Source organism: Lithobates pipiens, unplaced genomic scaffold, assembly GCF_037356315.1.
Source record: "Lithobates pipiens isolate NorthernLeopardFrog02 unplaced genomic scaffold, aLitPip1_a1.2 Scaffold_16, whole genome shotgun sequence".
Taxonomy (NCBI): Eukaryota; Metazoa; Chordata; class Amphibia; order Anura; family Ranidae; genus Lithobates; species Lithobates pipiens.
This window is the reverse complement of record NW_027507748.1, coordinates 403858256-403872409: the sequence shown is the minus strand read 5'-3', so window position 1 is coordinate 403872409 and position 14154 is coordinate 403858256.

Genomic DNA, 14154 nt, shown 5'->3' with positions numbered 1-14154 from the left:
TTTACACTGGGGAGGTGCACTTGTGGGATGTTAGGAAAAGTCCTGCAAGCAGCACCCCTGGGGTGGCTTGGGAGTGCTGTATTTAGCACTCCTAAAATGCCCCTGCCCATTGCACTGAATGAATTTGTAAGTGCCGCAAAACTGGACTTTTTTTTACCTTTTTGTTTAAAGTGAAAACCACCCCACCAGTGCCTGAAAAGAACTTCCAAAACACAGCTAAATCACCACAAAAATGAGCGACGCTTTAGTGCTAAAGGCACGGCGCTGCAGTGTGAAAGGAGGTTTAATGAGTGAGAGGTGACCCGCAAGGCGGACACACTGAACGAACCGTATAAGAGCCCTGACAGGTAGGCCCAAGAGCCGACCTAAACTATCAAGGAAGTTTATATTACTAGATTAACTACAGTATAGCCCAACTAGCTCCAAAATTGGAGGAGAGGGGCTCTAAAAGGCTCCATTAAACCTCCTCCAACAAGTCGCTGTACCAAGGGCTAAGCATGAGTATATATAAGGAGAAGACTTTGCTTAGCAGAACATTAGGTCAGTATGTCAGTTTGGTATAATAAAAATAGCACCAAATAGAAGAAGACCTGTACAACCAAAAAAAATAAGTAAGTAACATATCACACAACGCGGAGGACCCTCATATGGAGTATACTGTAACCATAAGTGCCCACACCAGTTGGTATGTGTAAAAGGAAATGAGAAAAAATTTGCTTGCCCAGGCTGCTAGGATAAAACAAAATGGATCAGACTCAGGTAGTGACTGTATAGTTTAAGTAGGTACTTTCTTTCAACAAGGGCTCTGCTAACTGCAACAAAGCAATATCCAGGTTAGACAGGACTTGAGCAGGGTCAGAGGTGTAGTCCTGCCAAGCAGCCCAAATATTAGAGAAGCGCACACGCCTGTCCATACATTTCGCCACTCTTTTGGTGGTATTTGATCACCTCTGCCTTTTTTATTTTTTGTGCTATAAATGAAAAAAGACTAACAATTTAGAAAAAAAAAAACAATATTTTTTACTTTCTGCTATAAAACATATTCAATAAAAAAATGTAAAAAAATATTTTTGGTGAAAAAACACACAATAAGTGTATACTGATTGGTTTGCGCAAAGGTTAAAGCGTCTACAAACTATGGGATATTTTTATTTCATTTTTTTTACTAGCAATGGCAGCGAACAGCAACTTATAATGAGACTGCAATACTACGGTGGACATTCTGACACTTTTGACAATCTTTATGGAATCAGTGACGCTAATACAGTGATCAGTGCTAAAAATATGCACTGTCGCTGTAGTAATCACACTGGCTGGGAAGGGGTTAACATCAGGGGCAATCAAAGGGTTAACTGTGTGCCTAGCCTGTGTTTTACTATACTGAGGTGCTTTTATTATGTGAAGAGATGGAATTTATTCCCTGCTTTGCAGGGACACAAATTCCACCCCTTCTCTCCTGTAAGAACAGTGTTCTGCCTTGTTTACATAGGCATAATGATAATAATGATAATGATCGGTGGGTGCCGGAGGACATCAGATATCATGCCCCCAGGAGATTCCCGGTGGGCCGATGGTCAGTGTGGGCTGGTTTCAGCCGCATTCTGTGGTCCGCAGTGATCTACCCGTCAACCGCTGACAGCTGGCGCCTGACGGGTAGATCGAGATGCATGCAGAGTAGCGCAGGAAGCATCTGTCTGTAGTAAGTTTTCTCTCATGTCACGCAGCGCTGCTCGCTCCCCGGCGGCCCCTCCTCTCTTCTCGTCTATCCCCATTGGCTTGTGACATCATCTGGGATAGACGAGAAGAGAGGAGGGGCCGCTGGGGAGAGAGCAATACTGCGTGACATGAGATAAAACTTACTACAGACAAACGCTTCCAGCGCTACTCTGCATGCTGGCTAGTAAGATCCCCTGATGTGCCCTATAATGTGCCCCCTGATGTGCCCCATGCCCTGATGTTCTATGTGCCCCATGCCCTGATGTGCTATGTGCCCCAATGTACCTCATAATGTGCCCTGATGTGCTATATGCCCCAATGTGCCCCATAATGTGCCCTGATGTGCCCCACAATGTTCCATAATGTGCCCTGATGTGCCCCGATGTGGCCCATGCTCTGATGTGCTATGTGCCCTGATGTGCCATGTGCCCTGATGGGCTATGTACCCTGTGCCCTAATGTGCCATGGGCCTGATGTGCCCCATGCCCTGATGTGCCCCAATGTCCTATGCCCTGTTGGGCCCCATGTCCTGATATATATACTGTGCACTGATGTACTGTGCCTTGACGTGCCCTGTTGTGTTGTGCCCTGTACCCTGATGTGTTGTGCCCTGATGTGCCCTGTATGCTGATGTGCCGGGCTCTGTACCCTGATGTGCTGTGCCCTGATGTACCTTACCCTAAAGTGTTGTGCCCTGTCTGAGTGAAGTCCATGGCCACATTTTTGTCCCAGTCCAGCCCTGCCACCATCTATGAACTAACAATGACAATCTAAGGCTGACATGACAATACAGATAACTGGGGCTGATTTGCAAACACTAGAAAGCATGGAAAAATGTAACCATTGTCCAAAAGATCAATCTTATTGCTTAATTGTGAATATGAAATCTGGCTGGTATCTGCTCTAGCAGTTTTCTGTGCACTAGTCTTTGTAAACCTGTAAATGAAAGCAATTTGTGCTTCCTAATGATTGGATGTTTGCAATCATTTTATATAAAGACATCAATTTTAAAGAAGCTTCCTAATACAATGAATACTTGCCCCTAGGTATATTCCAGAGATTTAGCTAATACACTTCATATGTGTTTGTCTAGCTGCGCTCTTCTTTAAAGTTGCTAGCAAAGTACCGTGAAATAATTGAAGCACATTTGCATTAGAAAAAAAAGCTGTGTTCTATTCATTAAAGTGTTTTCAGTGGTTCATTAATGTAGATGTGATTAGCTGTCCAAACAATTAGGTTTCCAAGGGCAAGCAGATGTGATTACTTCTGCAGATAGTTTAAAGAGACCTCACAGTATGACATGAGTTGTGTGCAGTACCGTCTGCCTGGAAACTGAACGCATTCTTCAGCAAATGTATATTGCAAACCACAAACTACATCACTATAAAAAAAAAACAGTCTGTGGATGTGACCTGTTAAGCTAGCACCATTTCTCACCACTGCGCTTTAGGTGTAGGTACTTTTTACACGCGTTTCTGTTCAACTCTATAGAATGTGCATTTTACTGCAATGCAAGAATTTTGTAATACACAAAAAAAGCAGAAGTGTAAGTATATCTAAAGCAAAAACTTTTCTAATCTCTCTCCACACTATCCAAAACTGGATGAAAAGTTTTGCTTTCTTCTCAATGGTAGCAGTGCTTACTGCCCATTGAAAAGTGATCCGCTGTGGTGGTTGGCAGGCTGTATCCTGGTACCTCCTGAACATATGATGTTTTTTCTTGTTTTTCAATCCCAAAGGGAAGTTTGTAGTAAAAATAAATCACACTACAACCATGAGTCCAGCATTTGCGTTGTTGTTGCTGTGCACTCTCATTGAACCTGATGGAAGAGTTTGACAAGCAGTGCCACATGTCAATCTCGGCAGCCCGAGTTGAAAATGCTGCAAAGTATCACTGCTGCATCATGTATTTAGTTGTGTCTGTATTGGCTGTATTGTTAGCGTTTGGCTCAACCACTTTTTTTTACCACCCCCGGCCGCCTATGTGACAGAGCCATTAGGCTTATTTTAGACAGGTGGTAAACTTACCCCCTTCTGAAAAGTGATCCATGGTGGAAAGGGCAAGCCCTGCTGCTGCCTCTTGATGCTAAATGGCAAGTTTACATTGTGGCAGGGAATACGTCAGAACTGTGAACCATGCATTTGGCTTGCAATTGTGGTGCGGTCCCATTGATTGAGTTAAAAATGCTGTGGCCATGACATGTGTACAGCCCTGTCAGGTTGTAGTGCTAGAATTTGGTGGGGGATGTTCAGTAAAACTACAGCTCAGCCACCTTCATTTACCACTACCAAGCTGCCTGTGTAATATACTTTAAATCCCCTCCTAGACAGTTGTTCCCATTAAAAGATTTCCCCAAAACTCTTGTTCAGGTGGATTCTGGATTTACCCTTACTTTCATTCCTGGTGACATTGGTGATAATCACAGTTAGAGAGAGTCAATGAAGGAGATGCCAATCAGCTTCTAACTTCAGCTTGTTTAACTGAGCTTTAACAAAAAAATAACTGGAAGCTGATTGGTTTCTGTGCAGAGTTGCACCAGATTTTGCGCTCTCCAGTTCTAGTAAATAACCCCCTTAGTCCCTAATAGGTGTAACAAACACAAATATTTGCCCTGACACTTAACCCCTACGTAACCCAGGCCTTCTAACACAAATCCTCTGCTCCTGATTATCACTCTGCTTTTCTGTTTACACTCACTTGACTCATAAGAAAACCCTTGATGAGAATTCAGAATTCAGAAAAGATTAGTGTCCTCACCCGAGCCCATTATTGCATCAGCTATCGAGTGCTGGGGCTGCCATCTTGACTAAGGGAAACTGGCAGAGGCTTCACAGCCGGTTTCTTACTGCACATGCTCGGAGCATGCTGCATCTTTGTGAATGGGCCACATTCTTCTGGGACCTGTATAAAGTATCCCAGAAGGCTGCGGGGGAAAAAGGAGGGGCTGATGGGCTGAACTTCTAGCTGTCAAAACCAGGTACACTCCCGAAAAAGTGAGAAATGTGGCAGCGGAGGGCAGGAGGAGGCAGACAAGCAGAGCTTCCCCTTTTGGGTGGAGCTGACAGGGAATGCTGTCATTCCAGAAAGCAGTGGGCAGAACTAGATGTGGCCAGGTGCTGGTTGACAAGCTATAGACTTGTGGATCAGCAGTGACAATACTGATAGGCAGGCATATCTCTCTTAACCGCATCAAAACTGGGCACTTTCGCCCCCTTCCTTATCAGACCAATTTTCAGCTTTCAGCGCTCTCACACTTTTAATAAGAATTGCGCGGTCATGCTACACTGTACCCAAATGAAATTTTTATCATGTTGTTTGCACAAATAGAGCTTTCTTTTGGTGGTATTTATTCCGTTTTAATTTTTTTTGCGATATAAGCGCAAAAATAGCGGAAATTTGAAAAACAAAACAATATTTTCTTTATTCTATTTTAAAAGAAATCCAATAAAATCGAATTTTGTCATAAATTTAAGCCAGAATGTATTCTGCTAAATGTTTTTGGTAAAAAAAAATCCCGTGTATAATAATTGGTTTGTGTGATCACGGACATATGTATGCAAATGTTCATGTACAGATGTGCGCAGGTGATTACGGACATATGTGTGCAAATGATCATTGTATTATGTGATTTTACTGTTATATATATGGGGGACAGGTGTTTTGGGGATCATCACTATGTGGGGACATGTGTGTTTACTTTGTGTGTTTTACATGTGTGGGGACACTAGACTGGTGATCAGTGAGTAAAAAGCTATAAAAAACAGCTCATACTCACTGATCACCAGCCGGCTGCAGAGATCCGCTCTCCTCTCCTCACCAACAACTTCCGTGTGAGGAGAGGAGAGACGATAGCCTAGCAACCGGCTCTTTGTTTACCTCACATGATGGCCGTGATTGGACACAGCCGTCATGTGATCAGGAGGGCCAATCAAAGAGCCTTCCTGCCGATCTAATATGCGGCGTGTGTGCGTGATCCGCTCCTTCTAAGGGACGTTCCACGTGCTCAAGCCAGTGGTTAAACCAACAGTCCATAGAACTGGGCATAGAATTAAGACCTTGTGCACATCTACATAAGCATGTGTGCCAGAGCATTAGCATGCTGTACATGCTCACGAGCATGAACGTGTATGTTTGTTGGACTTTGATGCCCAGTGGGCTATTTAAAGCCCAGTGGGCTATTTAAAGGATCATTGTTGAGCAGTCATCAGCATCTTATGCTAGTGACCTGATCCCGTATACTTCCATGTCCATACCTGGCTTGTTGACTCTGCTTGTTCCTGAACCCCTGTTGCTGACTCTGGTTTGTGACCTGATCTTGCTTTCTGCCTGCTAATCTGATACCTCCTCTGCCTGCTTGACACTGGCCTTGGCCTGGCTTTGACTCTGCACTTCTGTTGCCTGATTGTTGTGACTCCTGTCCGTCTGACCACGCACCTGAGATCCTGTATATGCCAGCTACCAGCTTCCCTGCTGCTCTATCTTCAGCTTTGCAGGACCAGATCTCCTGGCCCGGATCTACTACAGGTACCCATGCCCTGATATAATCTGTCATCATCCCCAGGGTAACAGGACAAGAGTTGTAAGGGAAGCCCTCTTTTGAACTCAGCCTCAACCAGGTACATGACGCTACTACTACATTTATCAGCATGCATACACATCATAGAAACCAATTAACCCATACTTCCCAACTTTTTAAAATGGGACCGGGGGACACCTATTAGCAAAAGTGTGTCGGCATACAGCACACCCCCTGCCATGCCCTTCAAAAGAGAATTATACAAAAAAATAAAAATGATTGGTTAAATCCACAAGTGCTTTTTTTTACCACTACTATTCCTTTTTTACTGGCTTTTAAAATTTCCAAATGCAGCAATTTAAAAATGATGAAAGGTTTAGCACTGGGGAACACTTTTTCAAAGATAAAAAGTGCATTTTATATACAATTATGTACAGTGCCTTGCGAAAGTATTCGGCCCCCTTGAACTTTTCAACCTTTTGCCACATTTCAGGCTTCAAATATAAAGATATAAAATTTTAATTTTTTGTGAAGAATCACCAACAAGTGGGACACAATTGTGAAGTGGAACGAAATCTATTGGATATTTTAAACTGTTTTTAGCAAATAAAAAACTGAAAAGTGTTGCGTGCAAAATTATTCGGCCCCTTTACTTTCAGTGCAGCAAACTCACTCCAGAAGTTCAGCGAGGATCTCTGAATGATCCAATGTTGTCCTAAATGACTGATGGTGATAAAGAGAATCCACCCGTGTGTAATCAAGTCTCTGTATAAATGCACCTGCTCTGTGATAGTCTCAGGGTTCTGTTGAAAGCGCAGAGAGCATCATGAAGACCAAGGAACACACCAGGCAGGTCCGTAATACTGTTGTGGAGAAGTTTCAAGCCGGATTTGGATACAAAAAGATTTCCCAAGCTTTAAACATCCCAAGGAGCACTGTGCAAGTGATCATTTTGAAATGGAAGGAGTATCAGACCACTGCAAATCTACCAAGACCTGGCCGTCCCTCTAAACTTTCAGCTCAGACAAGGAGAAGACTGATCAGAGATGCAGCCAAGAGGCCCATGATCACTCTGGATGAACTGCAGAGAACTACAGCTGAGGTGGGAGAGTCTGTCCATAGGACAACAATCAGTCGTACACTGCACAAATCTGGCCTTTATGGAAGAGTGGCAAGAAGAAAGCCATTTCTCAAAGATATCCATAAAAAGTCTCGTCTAAAGTTTGCCACAAGCCACCTGGGAGACACACCAAACATGTGGAAGAAGGTGCTCTGGTCAGATGAAACCAAAATCGAACTTTTTGCCCACAATGCAAAACGATACGTTTGGTGTAAAAGCAACACAGCTCATCACCCTCAACACACCATCCCCACTGTCAAACATGGTGGTGGCAGCATCATGGTTTGGGCCTGCCTTTCTTCAGCAGGGACAGGGAAGATGGTTATAATTGAGGGGAAGATGGATGCAGCCAAATACAGGACCATTCTGGATGAAAACCTGTTGGAGTCTGCAAAAGACCTGAAACTGGGACGGAGATTTATCTTCCAACAAGACAATGATCCCAAACATACAGCAAAATCTACAAAGGAATGGTTCACAAACGTATCCAGGTGTTAGCCCTTGTACACACGGTCAGAGAATCCGTCGGAATGTGTCCTATCGGACCGTGTCGTCGGATAATCCGACTGTGTGTGGTATGCATCGGATTGATTCCGTCGGAATATCCGTCGGACCCAATTTTCCAACATGTTGGAAATATTTCACGACCAACTGGGCCGGTCGGACATACTCCGATCATGTGTAGAGAATTTTGATCAGACCTAGTGCCACGCATGCTCAGATCAAATTCCTACATCAAAGCTATTGGCTACTAGCCTGAATGTAGTCCCATCGTAACGAAATTACGTCATCACGTTCTGAAAGATCGGATTTTTCGCCAACTTTGTCCGACCGTGTGTATGCAACAGTTTCGGACAAGATCCGACGGACAAAATCCGACGGGCAAAATCCGACGGATTTGGTTGTGGAAATCTCTGACCATGTGTACAGGGGCTAAGAATGGCCAAGTCAAAGTCCAGACTTGAATCCGATCGAGAATCTGTGGAAAGATCTGAAAACTGCTGTTCACAAACGCTCTCCATCCAACCTCACTGAGCTCGAGCTGTTTTGCAAGGAAGAATGGGCAAGAATTTCAGTCTCTCGATGTGCAAAACTGATAGAGACATACCCCAAGAGACTTGCAGCTGTAATCGCAGCAAAAGGTGGCTCTACAAAGTATTAACGCAAGGGGGCCGAATAATTTTGCACGCCCCACTTTTCATTTTTTTATTAGTTAAAAAAGTTTCAAAAATCCGATAGATTTCGTTCCACTTCACAATTGTGTCCCACTTTTTGGTGATTCTTCACAAAAAATAAGAATTTTATATCTTTATGTTTGAAGCCTGAAATGTGGCAAAAGGTTGAAAAGTTCAAGGGGGCCGAATACTTTCACAAGGCTCTGTAGATCACTTCAAAATGAAGGACAAATGAGGAGGAAAGAGGAACAGAGGGACGTTGTTACAAATCAGGCACAGTTCCTCTAAATCAGGGACAGTTCTTCTAAATCAACGACAGTTGGGAGCTATGATTAACATAATATTGGCATATGTTTGGACTGTTGAATGAAAGCAGAGCACCCAGAGGAAACCTATACAGATACAGGGAATACAAACTTCAGGTAGATGGTGACTTTGCAGGAACAAACCCAGGACTCTAGAATTGCAAGTATGGGATACTAATCATTTAGCCCACATGCTGTTATTTTCCCTTAAAATAAACTTGCCATTAGATACTTCTGGAGGATGCCATCGCTAACCTCAGAAGGATGGTTGCCTAAATGTTTAGCTGACTAAGAAAATGGTTTTACATCTTTCAGTGATCTGGAACAAGTATGGAGATCAGTAAAGACAGTGAAAAATCTGATATCAGCCAGTAGAATATGGTGAGTTGAGTCACCTACTGGCTTCTTGCATCTCTTAGAGCTCATCTACACTAGCATTGCTGTGTTGGATCGGATTTTACAGGCAGTGAAGAAAAATGATGTTGCCTCATCACGCCTGTATTTCCCATTTAAAACCGGCACCATCTTGGAACCACATGCGTTGCACACGGTTGTGGGGCAGTTGCAGCGTGGTCCATTGGGTCACTTTCAGTAGCCAGTACTGCCCTTCAAATATGACAGGGGTGATATGTTTTGCCATGTTCTGATGCCAAGCATCTGTCCGCAACATACATACACCCCTGTCTGCTGCTGTTGCAACTTAAAAGGGATTGGTTAGGTGGTTGCTGAGCGGTAAAAAGATGACAAGCTAACAATTAGAAAATCAAACATTCTTAAAATAAAATTTTTCGAACAAACTCTTATTCGTTTTTAATCAGTTTTAGACACATGGATCTGCTTGTATTGGCTGTTTTCTTATCAATTTTGTTTATTGAATTTTAATAGTTAACATTCATGAATACAATTGGTAATTAATATACATAAGTACAAATGGTGGTAGCAGAAGAAAAGATCACATATAAGCAAGCAATATTGGACTTTAGTTCCAATATTAATTAAAGATAGTTTAACTTAAAAGATTTAGGCTTAAATTTAATAATTCAAAAGAGTATGGTTTATATTGAAAAGGGAAGGTTAAAACCAAGATAGACCTTAGTAATATAAGATGACTTCAGGTAAGAAAAAGGAAAAGAAAGGTTGTATTCGTTAACTAGCATATATTACTTGAATAAAATGGAAAAAAATAAGAAAGAAAGAGTTTGTGTAGAGTCTATAATCCAATGTTGTGTAAAGGAACTATATAGTACTTGTATAATGATAATTAAAGAAATAAAAATTTTGCTACCAAATCTATATAATGAGTAAATTGAAGAAAAAAGGAGAGAATAAAGGAAAAAATAGAAGAGAGAAAAAGAAAAAGAAAAAAGAAATGAAAGATAGTGGGAACCCCTGGGTTAGATGAGTGTAGATTGTTGAAATTAGTCCCATAATGTGGGATCACGTTTACATATAATTGGAAAGCGCGTTAATTTATCTAGGTTAATTATCTCATGGTAATAAATGTATACTATGAATGCATGGGATGGAAGTATGAATCAAGATTACCAAGGTCTTAGAAGGGAGGTTTCGAAATTGGATGGAAAAAAGTGAGTCACCCATGGACTCCATATTTTCTCAAAGGTAGGTATTTTATCATGGGATATGGCTTTTGCTTTAGCATGGATCATTACTTGATTGATTCTAGTTTTAGTTTCAGAAACGCTTAACCACTTGCCAAGCGGCAAAGTGGTTCATTCCCACGAATCGCCATAAGTGTACGTCTGTGCCTTTAAGGGCGAAAGCAGGCACGCGTGCGCGTGCTGCATGGTGGGGAACCCTGATGCGCATGGCTGGCAGGCACAATCGCCGCCGGCCAAGTTTGATCATGTGCACGGGAGGAGGAACAGGGATTTGTGTGTGTAAACACACAAATCCCTGTTCTGTCAGGAGAGAAGAGACATATCGTTTGTTCCTACTAACTAGGAAAAATTATATGTCTCTTTCTCTAGTCAGTCCTATCCCCCCACAGTTAGAATACACCCAAGGAACACACATTTAATCCCTTGGTTGCCCCCTAGTGTTAACCCCTTCCCTGCCAGTGACATTTACACAGTAAACAGTGCATTTTTATAGCACTGATTGCTGTATAAATTCGAATGGTCCCAAAAATGTGTCAAAAGTGTTTTCGATCTGTCAGCCGCAATGTCGCAGTACCGCTAAAAATCACAGATCACCACCATTACTAAAAGATCACCACAGCCACGAAAGAAAAATGGAGAATAGTTAAGAGAATATCTCACAATTCTGACAGGGACCAAATACCAGTGGGTGAGTACTTTATAATTTGTCTCTAAGGAGGTAATATTTTGTGAGGCTGACTTTGTTGCGATCCAAATTTTATCCCAATCAGCTGCTTCTATCTGAAACCCAAGGTCTATCTCCCATTTTTCTACATATGATGGTGGCTCCAAGTTAGGTGAAGTAATAAGATGAGTGTAGATTGTTGAAATATGTCCCTTAATGTGGGGGTCAAGTTTACATATAATTTCAAGGCGCGTTAATTTATCTAGGTTAATTCTTCTTTATGTATAGGGCATAAAAAAATTTTAATCTGAAGATATCAAAAGTTTTGCCTGTTTTCTAAAACCTCCTCTCAAACCTAATAGTGAGTGAATGAAAAGCAGACATATTCATCTGCATCTTTGTGGCATGGCTAGCAGTTATAGACTTATGTACTGGCCAGACATGAGTGTATGCTGATTGGCAAAACAAGGTATAAATAGCCTGACAACTTACATGACGCAGCTACGTAAAATGTCACTACACGCCCTTCTAATTTTCACTTGGAATTTTAATTAGCTGTTCTGTGATCACCAATATATCTGTCATATTATTATGACACCCATTTTAAAGTTAGAGCCACCCATTTTTACTAGTTTATTTCATGTGTAAGTCCTATATATCCTACTTAATCTACAGTAGAGGTTACAACCTGCCATCACTAGGAAGTTTACCATAAACGTCTGTGGAATCCTTCTGCTGCCAATCAATGAACATTAAACTAGCCACACACATTTCAAATTGTATGTACTGTCTTAAACGGATGTGGAGGTATAAAGAGATCATAGAACAGGGGTACTGAATTAAAATTCACTGAGGTCGGATCAGTAAAGTTTTCTTCCAGCAGAGGTCCGAATCACAGTTTTGTGCAATGACTGAGAACTTTCACATCACAGCCCCCTCTTTTATCACAATTCTGTGTCCTCAGTCTCTCAAAAATCAGTCCCCCCGCTTCACATCACAGTTTTACCATTAGAGTAGGGTTCTTGGGCCCCTTTCACCTTACCCTCATCTCTACCCCCTTCATAGTAGTGTACCAAACTCCCTTCACATCATGAACCCCCTTTATCCACATCAGTGTCCTCGACCCCCTTTCAAATCATCACTACCACCACAGTACTGTCCTCTGCTCACTTCACTTCACCCCCCCCCCCCCCATAGCACTGTCCCCTTCTCATATTACAATCCCCCCCTTAGTAGTGTGTTTTGCCCTCCTTAAACCCCCCTCCCCGCAGCACTGCCTCATTCATATCCCCCAGCAGCACTGATCCTTCCTTACATCAATGCCCAACAGCACTGATACTCCTTTACATCACCCCCACAGCACTGATCCTCCTTTACATCACCCCCCAACAGCACTGATCCTCCTTTATATCACCCCCACAGCACTGCCCCCTCTCATATCACAGACCCTTCCACAGTTGTGTGCTCTGCCCTCTTTACATCAACCCCCTCCCCAAAACACTGCCCCTTCACATCTCCCCCACCCCCCACAGCACAGCTCCCCTTCACATCACCCCCCACAGCACTGCCCTCTCTCACATCACAGACCCCCCCCCCACAGTTGTGTGCTCCACCCTCTTTACATCAAACCTCCCACAACACTTCCCCTTCACACCCCCCCACAGCACTTCCCCCTTTATGTAACCTCTCACAGCACTGATACTGTTTACATCACATCCCAAACAGCACTGCCCCCCTTTACATCACACCCCCACAGCACTACCCCCTTTACATCACACCACTACAGCACTGCTCCCTTACATCACACCCCTACAGTACTGCCCCCTTTACATCACACCCCTACAGCACACTCATACAGCACTGCCCCCTTTACATCACATCCCTACAGCACTGCCCCCTTTACATTACACCCTTACAGCACATGCTGGGAACCCTATTCCCGGCATGAAGCCATAAGGCTACACTGCCAGGTTCCCTTACTCACAATGGTGGTGGCAGCAACCAACAGCTGATGGAAACATGATGGTGCCAACATCGCTGGACTCCAGGACAGGTAAGTGTCCTATTATTAAAAGTCAGCAGCTGCAGTATGTGCAGCTGCTGCCTTTTAATTTTTTAAGTGGTTGGCGAACCTCTTCTTCAACAGAGCAGAGCACAGGAGGCAGGACAATTCTGGACTGAGTGTGGGCAATTGGTGGTTAATATGAAAAGGGAACGGGGGGTGTAAAGGGGTGCAGTGCTGTAGGGGGGTTGATGTAAAGAGGGCAGAGAAGCACACTACTGTGGGGGATCTGTGATGTGATAGGGGGCAGTGCTGTAGGGGTGTGATGTAAAGGGGGGCAGTGCTGTAGGGGTGTGATGTGAAGTGGCTCCTAAATGACGCAACTGCGGCAGTCCGGATGGGACAATAGCTGCGGTCCGCCATTTAGTGATGCCTGTCATTGAAGATTCAATCTAAACATAACAAATGGACTCATTTGTATAAAACAGTTATTGGATGAGAGAAAAAAGGAATGAACTGTCTTAAAGGGACACAATTACCATGTAAACCACTTGACCTCTGGAGGGTTTTACCCCCTTCATGACCAGAGCATTTTTTGCTATTCAGCATTGTGCTAATTTAACTGACCATTGGTAAAAAAAAAAGTATATTAATTGGTTTTCTTTACAGTTATAATGTCTACAAACTGGTATATGTGTCTACAAACGATATACAGGGCATCCAGAAAGTATTCACAGCGCTTCACTTTTTCTACATTTTGTTATGTTACAGCCTTATTCCAAAATGCATTAAATTCATAATTTTACTAAACATTCTACAAACATCACCCCCATAACGACAACATAAAAGAAGTTTGTTTGAAATCTTTGCAAATTTATTAAAAAATGAAAAAAAATCACATGTACATAAGTATTCACAGTCTTTGCCATGACACTTGAAATTGAGCTCAGGTGCATCCTGTTTCGACTGATCATCCTTGAGATGTTTCTACAACTTGATTGGAGTCCATCTGTGGTAAATTCAGTTGATTGGACAT